The 13,349-nt window shown below is 52.9% G+C and overlaps 1 protein-coding gene across 4 annotated transcripts in view; it reads left to right on the top strand.

Moving 5' to 3' along the window:
* LINGO1 (leucine rich repeat and Ig domain containing 1) overlaps positions 1 to 13,349 on the top strand; it is a 191,404-nt gene that overhangs the window by 128,862 nt on the left and 49,193 nt on the right. For 3 of the 4 annotated variants that reach the window (XR_004285634.1, XM_032342372.1, XM_032342371.1), the window contains one exon: positions 1,837 to 1,922. The exons of the other annotated variant lie outside the window; for it this stretch is intronic. The gene's annotated coding sequence lies outside the window, so the exon portion shown is untranslated. The remainder of the gene's footprint in view (positions 1 to 1,836; positions 1,923 to 13,349) is intronic. 4 annotated transcript variants of the gene reach the window in all.

Raw genomic sequence — 13,349 nt, 5'->3', positions numbered from 1 at the left:
CCTTCAGCAAATGTGGCCGCTGTGGGCCATGGAGTGTACTGATTACAACGGTGGGGTCTGATTCCAGAAAACCTGGGATTGAAGCTTGGCTTGGCCCCTCATCAGCAATGTGACCTTGGGCTAAGTACTTCCCTCTGCCTCAGTTTTCTCCTCTTAAAATGGAGATATTGAAAGTATTTATCTCTCGGTACTCTCTGAGTACTGTGAAGTACTCAGCACGGTGCTGGGCACGTGATAAGTGCTCTGTAAATGTTAATCCTCACCACTGCAGCCGCCACCGCCACCATCACCAATATCATCATCACCATCACCACCATCATCATCCTCCAGTACCATATACTATGCTAAGAGCTGGGCGAGTAGACATCAAGGTCCCTGTGCTCACATATGATAGGGGAAATGGAAAATAGATAAATAATTAAATTAAGATGATAATTTCAAATAGAGATGGCAGGAAAACAATACATCGGGTACATGAAAAATTAAAACCGGGGAGCCACCACTGCATGTCTATTACACTGACGTCCACAAAATAGGCAATGCCAACTCCAGGTGAGGATACAGAGCAAACTGCAGCTCTAGTGGGTTGCTGTAGGGAATGTCAAATGGTACCGCCACTTTAGAAAACGGTTTGGCAAAAAACAAACAAAAAACAAAAAAACAGTTTGGCAGTTTCTTATACAGTTAAAAATATGTTTACCATATAACCCAGCAATCCTACTGCTAGGTATTTACCCAAGAGAAGTAACAACCTATGTTAACGTAAAAACCTGTATGTGAATATTGATAGCGGCTTTATTCATAGTCACCACAAGCTGGAAAGAACCCAAATGTCCTTCAGCTAGTAAATGGATGAACAATTGAATACTGCTCAGCAATAAAAAAAGAATGAAACTGGGAATAACAAAGAAACAATGAAGGTAAATCGCAAATGCATTATATGCTAAACGAATAAAGCCAGACTCAAAAGGCTACATGGAGATGATTCTGTTTGTCTGACATTCTGGAAAAAGCAAAACTATAGAGACGGAAAATAGATCAGTGGTTGTTAGGGGCTGGGGTTGGCTGGGAGCTGGCAGCAAAGGGACACATGGAGATTTGTGATAGAATTGTTCTCTGTCTTGATTGTGGTAGTGGTTACACGGCTGCTGTGTGTGCAGCTGTCAAAACTCAGAACTGTGCACTAGAAAGAGTAAATTTTACTCTAGGTAAATTATAGCTCAATTAACCTGCCTGGGAAAAAAGCTTTCCGTGAGATTGCTGAGACAGGGAAACCCGAATGACAGATCAGTCAATCAGGGTCGTGTGACATGCACACGGAGGTCAGGGAGGGCTTTTCTGAGGAGGTGCCTTGAGCTGAACCTGGATGGGGAGAAGGAGCCAGGCCTGTGAGGATCAGGAGGAGGTGGGGGCCCCCAGAGAGAGGGAGCAGCAGGGTGGTGATGTGGCTGGCACTAGGGAGGGAGGAGGCGGGGGCGGGGGTGCCACTGGGGGGCATGGAAACTCATGTGGGTCAGGCTGCCCAGGCGGAGAGAGGAGGGGAGGACAGGAAACAGCAGCTTGTGACCACGCGTTGGAAGAGGACTGAGGATGGTGTGATGGAGGGGCACCCTGAAATCAAAGAGAGGGGTCAGGGAGCCCTCCTCTAGGGTGGAAGGATCAGCCAGCCAGAGATACATAGGCTGGGCCAGGGGACCAGCATGGATGGTGGGGGGTCCTTCTGGAAGCTTGCGGAGGGGGGGTGTTGTGGGCCGTGGGAAGGCAGACGCTGGCCATCCTGGGTTGAGCAGTAGAAGCCCCTCTTAGCTGCACTAACCTTCCTGCTCTTCACTGCAGTGCATGCTGGAACTGCGACCGAGAGGCTGCTGCTCCCCAGGCCCCCAGACACTGATCTGTTTGCCTCCCGGCGCCGTCTGACCCAGGTAGGGGGAGAGCAAGGGGACTCCCACTGTCTCATGCCTCTGTGTTGGGCGGGAGGGCTCTGGGAGCGAGAAGCAGGCTGGGCCTTGGTGAGTGAGCCCTCAGCAGGGGCGATGGTGTAGGATACATGTGGGGTTCGAAGGCTCTGGTCACAATAGTGCCTTCTGGGGGAATGGGGGGCAATGAGAGACCCTAGGACATATAATTCTGCAAGCCCAATTGTTCCCTGACACACGTGCTAGCTGTGGTCTGTTCAGCATCCTTTCCCTGTGCACACTTGCTAAGTACCTCGGCTCTGGTAGATTCTACATCTGTGGGGGTCCCTTTGCTGTCACTCTGGCTTCTCTCTGCCAGAGCTGCTGCACCAGCCTTGTGTTTGTGCTTCCTTGAGTGACGGCTCTTCCCCCAGAAGGCCCCAGCTCTCGGCAGGACTCCCTGAGGGGGCCGAGGTGCTCCCCCAGGCCCCAGGAGCAGCCCAGCTCACTTTCAGTCCACTTGGCGTTTTTCTGCTGCCCCTGGGCACCCCAGCTGGAGGCTTTCAGCCCCAAAGGTGGGATGGGTTGTGGGCTAGGCTTGCCAGAAAAATGTACAGAATTTCCAGTTAAATTACAGCTTTAGACAGATAATAAATCATATTTTAGCATAAATATATCCCCAATACTGCATTGGCTGTACAATTTTTGCTAAATCTGACAATGCTAGTTGTCTGAAGCCCTTAGTCCCCCTCTTCTTCTGGTGAGTCCTCCCTGCTGGGCCCACTTCGGTTCCCTTAGCTCAGCTGCCTCCGGTGCCTATGACAGATGTCCTACAGCTGGGCGTCGGGGGAGCCTGCTCAGGTCACAATCAAGAGACGTGGGGGTTCCCCCGAAAGCCATTGAGAGTGGTCTCAGGGTCCTTGCTGTCCCGCATGTGGCTCTCTGATAGCAGAGTCCCAGCTGAGGAGGTCATGGGGTGGGGCCGTCCAGGCCTCTGTGCCTGTGAACAGAGCTGTGAGACAGGCCTGGAGCTGTGAAAAGAATCGAGAATAGAAAATTGTTTCACGAGCTTGAAAGCCAGAGTGCTTTGGGTGTGGGATGGAGGTGGGGGGCAACAGGATAAGACAGGGCCAGACAGTGGAGGGCTTGGAATGTCCTCTTTCTGCATCTTGCAACACTGGGGACACAGAAGTTTTCCCATGGCGAGTGGAGTCATTTTTCTGACCAGTAAGGTAATGTTCTCTGTGTGTCCTCTACCTACCTATCCAACAACCCCAAAGCATTTAGAGCTTTGAACTGTGAGCCTTTCCTACCATCTCTTCCTCTCCAGGACTAAACACTGCTAACTAGTTCAATATGTATCCCTCCAGACTCTGTGTGCTTAGAAACATAGTTTAAAGATTTTATTTATTTATTTATTTGACCGAGAGAGAAGGATCACAAGTAGGCAGAGAGGCAGGCAGAGAGAGAGAGGGAAGCGGACTCCCTGCTGAGCAGAGAGCCTGATGTGGGACTCAATCCCAGGATCCTGAGGTCATGACCTGAGCCGAAGGCAAGGGCTTAACCCACTGAGCCACCCAGGCACCCAGAAACAGTCTAAAAGCAAAAACACAGGCTCATCCTAGTGCCACTGCTCTGTCGCGAGTTTTCACCTGACGACATACTGTATAGATCATGCCAGAGTTCTTTCCTATCCCTTTATGCCCATTGTTTGGGTGATCTTTAAAGTACGTCTCGGTGCTCAGTCCTGTCGGTGGCCATTCAGATTGTTGTGAGTGTGTGGCTGTGTAGCAGTCTCCCTCAGGGGGCCTCCACGTTGGTACCTCCGTGTGCCCTTGTGTTACGGGTCCTTCAGGAGTGTTTCTGAAAGTGGACCAGCGGGGCCAGAGGGCACACACCTTTCCAGGTGTGATCTGTTCGGCCAGGTCAACCTCCAGAAGGTTGGGCCGATTTCCCACATGCAAGAGGCCTCGTCCCCTCATCCTTACCAGTTGTGGGCATTAGCAGTCACTTAAGTCTCTGCTGATCTGTTAGGTACAATGGCTTTTCTTTGGCATTTCTTTGATTATGAATGAGGTGGAGCATCTCTCTGTCGGTTTTCGGCCGTTTTCATTCCTTTGTCTGCGAATTGCCGGTTGATGGCCTGTCCTCCGCTGGGTTTTCTATTCTTCCGTCCATTGGTCCTGCACGCATCTGCTGAGCACCTGCGGGGGCGGGGGGCACTGTTTTGGTTACAGGCCTAGCAGAGAACCACACTGACAACAGAGACCTGCTCCCTGGAACTCAGGCTCTAGTGGAAGAGCGACAGCCAAGAGAAACAGATAAAGGAGTGAAATCTAGTGTGTGTGTTGAGTGTTAAGTGTGAGGGAGGGAAAAATAAAGCAGAGTAGGGGATGGGCAAGGTTGGGCTGCTGAGTCTGCTAGTCAGGAAGGCCTCCCTGGGAGATGGCACTGTGGCAGCACCGGCAGGAAGCGAGAGAGTGAGGCACGTGGATGGGAGCCTTGAGCGCCAGGCAGGCTGGGTCTGATCGGGGCTCACTTAGAAGGCCAGAGTGGCTGGGATATGGGGAGCGAGAGAGAGCGGGAGGTATGGTCGGCGAGGGATCGGGAGCAAAACACTCAGGGCCAATGGACCACTCTTGGCTTTTACTCAGGATGAACCTGGGAACCATGGAAGTTTCTGAATAGTGGCATAATGGGATCTGAATTTCGTTTTACCCAGATCCCCCTGGCTGCCGTGAAGGAGCCAGGAAAGCATCGAGATCAGTCAATAGGGTGTTGTAATGATCTAGGGAAGAGATATGGTGGGGGCTTGGAGTGGGAGGGGGGCTGGATGGGGGTGGGGAGAAGTGGATGGGTTCTGGGTGTGTGCTAGTGGTAGAGCCAATAGGATTTGCTGACAGATTGGATGAGGTGGAGTGTGTGTGAGAGACAGACAGTGAGCCAAGGACAACTGCCTTAGTCATCTCGGGCTGCCATAAGCAAACACCACAGGCTTGGGTGACTTAAACAACACACATGTATTCCTCACACTTCTGCAGACCGGGAAGTCCAAGATCAAGGTGTTGGCAGACTCAGTTCTCAGTGAGGACCCCTCTGCTTGGCTTGCAGAAAGCCACCATCTCACCGGGTGCTCCCCACCCCCCACCTCTAACTTATTCCCCCCACAGAGAGCCCTGGTGTCACTTCCTCTTCTTCGAAGGACACTGATCTCATCAAGAGGCCCCACCCTCATGACCTCATCTCATCCCAATTACCTCCCAAAGGCCCTACCTTCCAGGACCACATCAGGGGTTAGGGCTTCAACTGATGAATTTTGAGGGGCACAAACATTCAGTCCATAACAGTGACTCCAGTGGTTTGGGCCTAAGTAGCTGGAGGGGTGGGGCTGCCATCAACGGAGACTGGACAGACAATAAGGAGGAGTGAGTTTGGTATAGGGTAGGAGAGGAGCTCATCTGTGGACAGGACTAGCTGCATAATGTGTGGGGCTTGGAGCAAAATGAAAATGGGTCGCCCTCTGTTTAAAAAAAGTATTAAGAGTTGTGAAGTGATAATAGTAGGGCATTCAACCAAGAGCATGAAACCACACTCGGGCACACTGGTGAGCAGGCCCCTGCTAGGGACATGCAAAATGAGTCATGCCAGCAGACATTCCAGAAGGGTGGAGTTGACAGTTGGATGTGTGAGGCTTGGAGTTTGGGGAGGGCTGCGGCTGGAGACACAAATCTGGGATTATCAGCATAAAGGTAGTATTTCAAGCCTTGAGATCACTTGAGAGCATCAAGGGAGTGGATATACCTAGAAAAGAGAAGCATCAAAGACTTGGTTGGCCAGAGGACCTCCTTCAGTTAGAAGTTGGGGGAGGAACCAAAAAGGGTGAATAAGAAAGGGCAGCCAGTGAGGTATGAGGTCCTGGAAGCCAAGGGCAAGGCATGCTTCAAGCATGAGGTCAAGTAAGATGCAGAAGGAACATTGATCATGCATTAGCTGTGGGAGATCACAGATGACCTTGGTTTCAGTGATGGGGAGGGGGCGGATGTGTGAAATGCATCTTATTGACTTGCAGGAATAAATTGATTTATAAGAGGTTAAAGGATTTAACCCTTTATCTGTCATATGTTGCAAATATTTTTTCACAGTTTTGTGGGGGTTTTTGTCACTTAAGTTTACAGAGCTTTTTTTAACCCCTTACATGTTGAAAACTATCCCGTGGTCAGGTCGGGCACTCTTGACCTTTACAATTTCTGGTCTTCCCCAACTGCAAAGAATCGGAAAATGTTGTCTTACATGGTTTCCTAATTGTTCTTGAGATTTAAAAATATGTAAATCTGTAGTTCATCTGGAATGTTTTTGTGTGTGTGGTTTGAGGCACAGATCCAAGTATTTTTTTTTCCCAAGTGACAACCTGTTGCTTTGATAACTCACCAAGTAAGTTTTTCTCTCTGTTTGTAGCTCCATGGCTATCATTTGGTCCCACTGATCTGTGCCTGGGGAGACATTTGGGAAGTCAAGAGAATGGAGGCTTGTTCACCGAGGCGGGGTGGAGGGTGTGGGGGCAGGAGTGGAAGCTGACGCAGTTGCCTTCCGCGAGAGAAGAGGCAAAGGCAAGTTAGGGAGGATGGGAGCTCTCAAGTATGGGGGGCGTCCTGTGTGCCCTCATAGTTCTGTAGGGGCGGTAGTCTGTATACCCATTTGCAGATGAGGAAACTGAGGCTCTGTGAGAATTCATCTGTGGATGAATTGGTGTCCAATGGCACCAACTCTTAGGAGGTAGAGCTGAGCCTGGGAGGCATTTCTCATGTTCTGTCCACCCAGGTGAAGGGAGAGGCAAAAGGGAGCTGTTTCCAGGAAGGCTGGAAGGGCTCCAGGCACAAAATACATCCCCCCACCCCACTCTGCTTCCCCGTCTGCCATTTGGCTGGGTCTTGAAGGTTTTCCCATTTTGAAGAGGAACCTGTTAAAACCAGAATACTCCTGGCAGGGAATCACACGTTAAGTTTATAGCTAACATCTTAATTATCAGTTAACACCTCTGCAGGGATTAGCCGACAGCCAGCTGAGGACACCGAATGGGGGCCCGTGTGATGTGTATCTGGGCTGGGAAAGGCCAGGAACAGGGAGGGGTGATAGAGGAAGAGGCAGGGACTCAGCAATTCACAGCTTTCTTCTGGGCCCTTGGGAAAGAGAGGGAGGTGGAGCTGGATCCAGGTGGTGGGGTGGGTGCGGGATGGCAGCTACACTAGGAAGCCAGGGGCTGGGGCTCATAGAGGAGCTGACATCTATTAGACACTTGCTCTGTCCTGGAAGCAGAAGAGGCTGGTCACATTCTGAAGCTTGGCCTTGAAAAGGTCAGGAAATCAGCCACCCATTAACTATGTTGGGCAACTGTTGGCAGCAATCACTTGGAGCTGGGAATTGTCTCTGACACCCATAGACCGAATCTGTCACCTAGTGCTGCGGAGCAGTCATAGGAGAGAGGCTGAGGGGTCTGGAACCTCTTCTAGTCTTTGACGGCCAGTCTACCCTGCAGGGTCAGGGCTAGGTGTGAGCAGGGTCAGTTTCAGTGTATGACCAGGGTCAGGACTCAGTTTGTGACTGGGATTAGGGCTCAGTGTGAGAGCAGGGTCAGCACTCAATGAGTGACCAGCGTCAGGGCTAGGTCGGGGCTCACTCAGGACTCAGTGTGTGACCAGGCTCAGGGCTCAGTGTGTGACCGGGATTAAGGCTCAGTGAGAGAGCAGGGTCAGGACTCAGTGTGAGGCCCCAGGTAAGTACCTGGCAGCCTCCCAGCCCATTGGTGCAGGAGGGTGGGGGTAAAGAAAGATGTCACTGTGTGTCTAAAGCTAGCCTTTCTCTCCCAGAAGCGCTTCCTTCCCCCTTTACTTCACTCTGCGCAGGGGGACTGATCTGTGTCTTTGGGGGATATCATGAGCATAAAGGTGACATCACTCTCTGGACTCTGACAGGCTTCCTGGGATCCTGGAGTTGAGACCAGCTTCTCCCTCATCTCTTCTCTTCCTCCCTGTTTTTTCCCTCCACTGTTCTCCCCTGCCTACTTCCCCTGGTTTTGCACCCAGTTGCTGGCAATCAGACCCTGAGACTCCCAGACACCCTTCCAGCTCGAAGGAAACTCAGTGTCCAGGTCATGGTGCCCGGCTACGCCTAGGATTATGGGAAGAGTTGCAGGCTGGCTGGGTGTGCTGATGAGGGAGTGAGGGGAGGGGCCTCCCTGTGGTGGCTGAACTGCCTGTGGGGCTCCAAAGAAGACTGAGGCCAGATGGAGCAGGAGGACTCCGTTCTGAGGCCCAGGGAAACCGGGGGCCCTTGAGGCAGGAAGCAGCCACAGGGGCGCCTGCACTGTTTGTCCTACGAGGGGCTAGCCACTGGCTGCCCTGGGTCATGCCTCCTCCCTGTCAGGAGGCCTGGGGTCTCTGCCTGGTTCTGTCTCCAGCTGGCGATGCGACCTCAGGACAGGCGAGCCTGAAGCTGGACCCCAGTGGCTTTACCTGAGACACGGCTGGGTCTCTGGGCCAGAGCCCCCAAAGGCAGGCTCTGGAAAGCACAGAACGCGGCCTGCGTTCTTGTGCCTCTTCGGTCACTGTTTTGGCTCAAGATTTGGCTCTTGGATGCTGGCTCTGGGGACCACAGAGGGGCCTTGGGGAGGACCAACTCTCCATTCTTTTGGGAGACCCTGATGTGTGAACTGGAAGACAAAAATTGGAGGCCCCAACCAGGGATGTGGCTGGCGCGTGTTTTTTGTTCCATTTCAAACAATTTTTTTTTTTTACAATGGAGATATAATTCGCATCCCATAACACTCACCATTTTAAAGTGTACCATTCAGTCTTTTTTTTTAGTATATTCACAAGAGGGTACAACAATGATTGTTCTAATTTCAGAGCCTTGCCCATCACCCTATAAGGGAACCCGGTACCCATTAGTGGTTACTCCCCCCTCCCCCACATGCCCCAGGCCCTGGCATACACTGATCCACCTTCGTTCCTTTCTTGGGACTCACCTAGTCTGGACACTTCATATGGATGGAATCATGTACCAGGTCCCCTGTTGGGTCTGACAACTTTCCCTTAAGATACTGTTTTCAAAGTTCATCCACGTTGTAACATGTATCAGTATTCCTTTTTATGGCCCAATATTAAGGAGACACCATATCTCGTTTAAGCGTTCATTCACGGGCATTTGGATTATTTCCTTTTTTCGGCAATTATGAGAGATGCCACTAGGAGCACATGCGTACCTGTCCTTGTGGGAACGTGCTTTCTGTCCTTTCGCATCTCTCCTGGGGCCAGGTTCCCTGGGCCCTGGGCTGACTCAGCATCTCTGCCTCAGTCTGGACAGGTGCTCTCCATGCTCAGGTCCCACCCCTTCCGATGGCATCACGGTTCCCCTTCACTCTCGGTCATCTCCTCTCTGGCCCCTGTAGGCATCTAAGTTTTCAGGCTTTGATTATAGAACAGTGGTGGAGAGAAATGTGGGGGGGCTGTAGGAGACAGAGAAGGCTCCTGACCCAGAGAGGGGTCCTTGGAGGGCTTCCTGGAAGAGATACCACTTGAGCTTACTGAGGCCCAGTAGACATTTTCTAGGGCAAAAAGAGTCCTCCTGGAGGGAGACAAAAGCAGGAAGGTGTGAGACCCTCCCCCCTTTCCCCACCCTGGTGGGCAAGCACTGGGAGGCAAGGGGGGGCCCCAGGGCCCAGCTGACATACCCTTTCTCCCTTCCTCCAGTTCTTACCTTCTCTCCATCTTCTCTCTTGGTCTTCTCTGCCATTTGCTCAGGGAACTGTAAGGAGCTTGAGGGAAGGGGAAGATGAGGGAGTGAGAAGCCAGCGGCCCCTGCAGTGAGAGCCTAAGCAGGGTGGGCAAAAGGATGGAGAACTTTGGTTCTTCCTTAGCTGGGGCCAGAGTCTGAGGACCTCGGGCAGAGGTGACCATAGGCCAGGACACCTTGTGTCCCCAAATGGCATCTGCTTGTCCTTCCCTCGGGGGGTAGGGGTGAGGTGGGATGGGCCCTGCCAGGCTAGACGAGGCCCAGGGTAGAGGCATAGCGAGAGGCCCAGACCCAGAGCTGCGCACCCACCCTCCCAGGCTTCTGCTCTGCTACCTAATGGGTAATTACACCCTGACACGCACGGAGGCGAAGAAGGGATTTTCTGTGAAGCAAAATCTCCCGTGAAATATTCAGGCCATGCTGGGCTTCACTTTCCAGCCACTAATCGCTGCTGCTTGGTTTGGCCACAGCTTGAGGGACCACACCTGTCTGGAGGGCCACCTGGGGCTTTTTCTTTCTTTCTCAGTGGGGAGAGGTTTCCATTGACTAGGAAGGACCTGGGCTTTGGGTCTAAGACGCTGCCTGCACGCGCATGTGCATGCGCGCTTCCTGTTTTCTAGACCGTGCACGCTGGTTTACGAACTTGGCCACAAGTGTGTGTTCCGGGTGTGCCTGTGTCTGTGTGCGGACACACTCTGGCATGGACGGGGCAGCTTGCCAGCTCTCTGGGTTGCCTCTGAAGATGCTTCTCCACTCTGCCCTGATCTCTGATTCTCAGGGCTGGAGGGTACGTGTGACATCCTTTCAGCGGGATGGCTGCCCCAGTGTGTGAGTTCTGCCTGTGCCTGGCATGGCACACAGGGTTTTGACAGCCTTGAAGCCCTCGCCGGCTCAGGGGCTCCGAGATACCAGATGGCAGCCGGCCTGCTGCATGTGTGAGTCAGGCTTTGCCTGTCTTCTGGCTTCAGCGTGCTTGGTTTCCACCAAGTTTTGAGTGCTTGATGTGGGGCTGGGAGGCTGGGAAGGACGTTTGCTTCTGAGAGTTCACTGAACTGGGACATGTCTGTCCCTTTGTCAGTGTCCGCCCACCCCAGCCCCTCAGCTACTCCACTGGTTTTATCCAGCCCATAAAATCTTGTATTTGCACAGAAGGTCTGAGCATCACCCTATTAAATCTTGCTTTTGCAAGCTCATTCTCTCCTCCACGTTGCACAAGATAAGCGGGACTAGAATCATCATACTCATTTGGCTGATGAGGAAACTGAGGTCTGCAGAGGCAAAGAGACAAACCTGGAGTCACCCAGTGAACCAGGGCTTTGAGCGAGAGCACTAGCTCCTCCTTCCTGTGCAGGGACTCTCGGCCCCCAGCCCCAGCCTGTGGCCCCAGGTGGAGGGGAGCTTGCCCAGAGGAAACAGGCTCTAATTTCATGAATGAATCCTGCTGGCCCGTCTCCTTCTCCACATGGAGAGATGACCCCAGGCCTCTTGCCATCTCTAGTCTACATCAACAGGCAGGGCCGCAGGAGGCAATAATATTGATGTCCATCATTGATATTTCTTTATTGTGGCTGTAATTAGCAATTCCTCCACGGCTGAGGCCTGATCTGGCAGACAAGTGGAGAAGCTCCGGCTTATTCATGTCAGCCTGTTAATGTCACACTGACAAGGCTGATGGGGGACTGGCCTTAGGTAGGGAGGAGGAGGGTGGAGGGCTGAGTAGAAGGTCAGCAGCTCTCCCCTTCTCCCCCAGGGACTTGCTGTCCTTGATCACAGCCTTCTAGAGCTGCCCTCATCCCATCCCCTGGGAGCTAACTTCCCAGACTGGCTTCTCCATTCTATGGCCCCTCACCCCTCACTGGTCTGGTAGGCTGGCTTCCACTGAAGAGTGGCCTCCACACTCCCGGGGAAAGCCCATAGGTGTCCATGCAAGATAGCCCGGGAAGATTCTGCGGAAGCCTTCCCAGGGAGCTAGAGGCAGGAGAGCAGCTCCTCAGCCCTCTGCCCTGTGCCAGCTGGGAGAATACCCCCAGCCCTGCCACAGTCAGATCTGCATACTCCCAAAGGTGCTAGCTTCCATGGCAAGGGAAGCACAGCCCCTTCCTGCAGGTCACTGCATATGGCCGTGCGCTGTTTCAGACAGGAGGGCTAGGATGAGCCCTCCCAGACCCCTGGGAGTCTCCTTGTTCACCACCTCAAGCTTCCCTCTTCCCTCCACTCCAGGAACTTCTTCCCTCAGTGTCCCTCCACCTATATTTCTCTGGATCCTTTGGTTCCTTGAGCAGATGAAGCCAAGCCAACCATCATCCAGGGAGAAGTTACTCTGCCTTGATATCTCCCCAGCGCCTAGTACCAGCTTGCCTGTTTGATGTGTGCCTAGTGTAGGGCTGCTTGGCACTAATGGTAAAACTAGCTTTAGGGGCCACTCTTGATTCTGGACTATTTATCCTGTGGTGGGTTCTGTTAAAAGCATCTTACAAGAATCAGATCTTCAAAACAACCCTGTGGGATAAATACATTTATCATCCCCATTTTACAGATGAGGAAAACTGAGGTACAAGGAAATTGAGCACACCCAAGCCCGCCTGCTGAGCTGCCTCTCTCTGCCTCCACCTGTAGTCCATCAAGCCATTTCCTCCCCTGCCTATCTCCTCCCTGGGCTCCCCAGGACAGGCAACTGCCACGCCCAGTGCGGGGCCCACAGCAGGCAGCATAATGGGCAAGTGAGAGTCACGGTGTCAACAGCACAGTCCTCTGAGCACTGCATTCAGCAGATAGTTCCTCTTCCATGGTTCTCTGGAGGGCACCCATTGCCCAGGGAGCTCTGTGTGCTCTCTGCAGGCTGGGGTCTCGGGTCTTGTGCACTATATGCCCCTCCCATGGCGTTTTCCACATGAGGCCCCAGCATCTGATTACAAGGCTCCCTGATGCTGACAGAGGCAGACCTACCTGCTGGGTTACGCTCTCCCCCCTCCCCCGCCCCTCCCACCACTAAGAGATTTTCAAAGCTGTGTCTCAGCTCATTCTGGGACTTGGCAAGGAGGCCAATTCTTCTGTTGGACAAACACTTGCCTACCACTGTGTACTCGACCCCGGGCCCTATGGAGGGTCTTCAGCATGCTAGATGACGGGCTCCCAGCCCCACCCTGGGTGCACACGGCCTGTAGGGGACAAAAGCTGAACCTGACCTGACCAGGCTAAAACTTGCCCAGGGGAAGCAGTACCAGAGCAGACTCTGATCATGGGCTATGGGCAGGACATGGGAGGAAGGCAGCCAGGAGAAGGTGGTACTTTCAAGCTGGAGAAGAGGGAAGGGCACTCCAGCCAAAGGAAACAGCCTGTACAAAGCTCTGAGTCTGAGTGAGCAGGTCGCGCTCGGAACGAGGCAAGATCGATTATAAAACACCCAGGTGGGTGGGCCTGCTTGAGGAGGAGTGGGGCTGGTCGTGGAAGCCATTGGGAGGATAGGTGCACCCCTACCCCTGCAGGTGCTTGGGACCCCTGGAGGGCCCGTGAGGACAGTCCCTAAAGGCCAGGGTATCTACAAGTGGTCACAGGCCCAGGGCACATTGCTGGGAAGTTCAGTACGTCTCCTTTCCTGCCCAGTGTGGGGTGGTGTGTGTTAGGCCAGCGTCCGTGGGACTGGGGTGCTGTTCCCTAGCATGGTGT

The sequence above is a fragment of the Mustela erminea genome, chromosome 5, assembly GCF_009829155.1.
Source record: "Mustela erminea isolate mMusErm1 chromosome 5, mMusErm1.Pri, whole genome shotgun sequence".
Lineage (NCBI taxonomy): Eukaryota > Metazoa > Chordata > Mammalia > Carnivora > Mustelidae > Mustela > Mustela erminea.
Note: the sequence above shows the minus strand (reverse complement) of the source record. Positions and strands in the feature narration are given on the sequence as shown.